Raw genomic sequence first — 4047 nt, 5'->3', positions numbered from 1 at the left:
TATATAATAACAAATTCGTTACAATAGATAGTGATATGTTGAAGAATTAAACTTATTTAATGGAACTGCAAAATTATGGAGGAAAGACAAAGATCCATTCTGTTTGAATACTTTGTTACGTTCAAAATCCCTTGACGACATTTTTATTATAACAAGCTCATGCAAATGACAGTTGAGTCAATCGTAGACCATGTATCTATACAATACAAACACCTTCCCTGGACAATGATATTGGTTTACAAAATCAAATTTAAACAGACTAAAGGCACAGACGTGTATTAGAGCTGTACTGGAGGCTTGGCAGGTATGTAATCGAATAAAATTGCTATAATTATGGTTTTTCGATCATCTCTCTCACAGAAACAGTTATTGATTTCGAGTTTGTGGCTTTAAACTTTTAAAACTTTGGCCTGTAATCTTTGACTCCAAACCTCGATTTCTATTTTATTAACGATACTAGAAGATATGTCCAGGTTCATAGCAATGTTTTCAATTTCGCAGGTGAGAACTTTGTTCTAAATTGGGTTAGCGAGTGGTTTTGTATTTAGTTGTATGTCATTTATATGTTACTTAACTTAAAGAACTAATTACCCAAGTTCAAGAAATGTTAATGGTAATTACAACCTAAATGACACCTTATGCGACACATGAGTTAGTGTTTAGGCACAACCATCCTTAATGTTACTACTTCTGTCCAGAGGTGGTCAGCAGTTTTCGTCGCCTATGTGGCTACTCTTATTCCAATAACGAGATTTACTGTTACATTTATAACAAACCACACTTGGAAATTTTAAGCATGTTACATCTCTAGCATTGAACATCCCGATCTGCAGCCCCTCAAGCTAACCACTAAGCTACTCTGTTCTCCTCCCAAAAATTAAAATTGTAGCAAAACACATATTTTGCTGTTTATCTACTAGCATAATTTATCTATTTCGTAGCATATGATTGAAATATTGTAGTTTTCTGTACTACAATAGATGTTCAGAATAATAATATGAAACAAAAGCTTTGGATAAACAAGTATTTAAAATAACAAGGATATAAAATTGCACCTTCAATCTTATCGCAAAATTACAGATAGTTTAATCCAACCACTTAGCACAGAGTTTCCACGCTTCCTCTGTTTAATATTCTATAAACTAATCTCGTTCCTTAGGCAAGAAGGATACAATATTATGGTTGTCGATTTTGCCCAATGCAAGTGACAACTATCGATAGGCTTCTCCAGTTCCATGTCTGGCTGAATTTCACTAATGAAAATCTGAAACTATTGTAAACAATTATTCATTTAGGAAACGGAATACTTAGAAGAAATAGAAATATTTACTTACTTTCTAATCAATAATCTGCCACAATTTTTCGAAGAATTTATAGTGTTTGAATAAAAGATAAAAGAATAATAGATATAGCGATTGGGTAAAACTAGCAATGGTTTCTATCAATTGTGTCTCTCGTGGTCCTTCGACTGATATAAAATAAATTAATTTAACGGATATCGAATTGCCGTGAAGATCATCTAAGTTATTTTCAAGTAAGCTTTTCTCTGGGCTTCTGTTTTTCAAGCATTTCCAAAATATTTTATAAAAGAGGCTTTTAAAGGAGACATGTATAAAGTCATAACATTTAGGTGAATATGTTTGTGAGTAAAATTTCAAGCTCACGTACAAAAAGAAAGATTTTTCGCGAAATGTACGAACTTGGAAAGCATAGATCTTGCAATGAGAGACCCTAGTGTGAACTACTTGAAACGCAATGCGTCAGTAATAAAATTTATATATGCATACAAATGAAGAGCTATAATCTATTAAATATATTTTTATAATCGGTGATTCAGAAGAAAACGAGTAACATTTGTTGTACTACAGATCTACCATGAATTAACAGAAATTATTCGCTCGTAGATACTGTATGTCTTAAAAATTGGGTTTGCATTATCTTATGAGCTCAAACCATGAATCTCTGGAAGGTGATTCATAGCCAGGTAGTGACGCCTTGATGGTACCATCAACATTTGATAATGTGGTTGTCATAGCAACCGAGCTTTCTTTAGCGATGGTAAATTAAGTTTGTGACAAAATACTGTTAAGGAAAAATATTAACTAGAACTGCAGGTAATGGAAGAAACTTTCATCATTATTTATAATTTGAATATGTAAAACATTATTCTTTATCATTGATTACAGCAATGATAAACAAGTATGAATGTTGATTGCTGTGTGCTTATTTGCAAAATTAGTATTTGAAATTGCTTGTTGGACTGTAAAACTGTAAAGACTGTTTATATTGAGTATAAATAGGTTATTTAAAATAATTCATACCTTCTATAACAAATATTTACTGTTAATGCTACCAGAAATTGGAAATAACGCATTGGTGAAACATAAATATATGTAGTAGATTTGAAATCTTAAATTGATTGTAACTGCCTGTTGAAAGAGAGAAAAGGAAACAACGTTTCGGCTCTTATACTGAGGTCTTCTTCACTCGAAACGTCGGCTATGGTTCTTTCTTTCAACAGGTAGTTGCAGTCAATTAAAGTATTCAAACCTACTTTGGCTACTCTGCATAAAGTTCCATTGAAGTAAATATATATAATTATAAATAGGAAGTATTATGCCACACTAGTCTAATTACATTACAACATTTTTTGACTTGCTATAATCAAAGCCGTCAAATATTAAAAGAACTGTTCTGAATCGTGAGCTATAATACTTACGGAATGAAGCATTATTCCCTTCTTCTAATTATCAAAGAAACCGTTCTTTCCTGAAAATGAATGCATTTGTTCCTTAATGTATTATTACAACTACAATTAGTTTCGAAGCGTTAAAGCTAGCAATTAACATTCTAACAATGACAGCAATTACATTTTTCCCTTCATGAAATTTTGGTTCGTGATCAAACTCTATTTATCTTAGTCGTTTATGTATTTAGCTTTAGGGTTATGTTCTAAGCATTAGTTTTTGGCATAGTAAGAATGCCAAAGGCAAACAAAAGAAAAATATTTTATCTATGTTTCTGTAGGACTCACTAAAGGAAATACATTAACAACAAAAAATATCTTGGGTTTTCTGCGTTGTTTTGAATCATTTACGAAAAATAAGATATTTCGATGATATATTAGATTGCCGCGCCATCTTTTGGCGGAACTATAATACACTAATGTTCCCCTTTTTTTGTCAAATATTTAACATTTTAAAATGGAACGTTTGTGTGTGTTTTAATCTTAGAAGTAACAAAATGTAGGGTGTTTTAATATTTTTTATTATAATATAACACATAAAATGTTTACAAAAATACATTATTTACTTAAGTTTCCTTCATAGAATATGCATGATTGATATGATCTCCTGAGACCCAGATAATTGCGATTTAAGATAATCATATACAACTTTTGCATGTTATATTTATTTCGTTGTAGTTAACATGATAATAATGTAAACAAAAGGTAAGCCGCAATAGCCGCGTCACTTGAAATTATTTCAGGCTGGATTAGAGTAAATTAATATATGAGACTTTTTTTTTCCTTTTTACTAGCTATATTATTGTGCGCCAGCAATACCAAGCGAGGAGCGCTCGTATACCCGATGAAATTATATTATTCATCAGAATCTCTATCAGCCTACCCTCAAATTGAAATTCTTTAGGGCAAGATTAGAGTAAATTAATCTGTGAGAACCTTGGGCATGGTAAAATGCATCAATCGAAAGGGTTTGACCTCCTGGGTCCAAATTAGATCTCAAATTGTTCAAGAGATGACGGAGCTATGAGCTAAAAGTTTGTATTAGGTCGTCAAGAAATTAATGTCGCTATTTTTTAGATGAAAAAACCCGAACAACTTATATATATCAAAACAAAACTTCCCAACACAACTCCATAATCTTGTATTGCGTCAAACGTGCCACATGTGGAAGTGCTTTGTTGGGGAGAAGAAGAACACCTCCTCTGATTGACGAGTGAGGGCGTTTCTGCCGAAGGGTTTGATTTAAACGTTCCAGTTGCTGACTATAGATCTCTGCATTGACAGTTCGCTGTGGATTGAGG

Source organism: Limulus polyphemus, unplaced genomic scaffold (assembly GCF_000517525.1).
Source record: "Limulus polyphemus unplaced genomic scaffold, Limulus_polyphemus-2.1.2 Scaffold42, whole genome shotgun sequence".
NCBI classification, from domain to species: Eukaryota; Metazoa; Arthropoda; class Merostomata; order Xiphosura; family Limulidae; genus Limulus; species Limulus polyphemus.
This window is presented reverse-complemented; position numbering follows the sequence as displayed.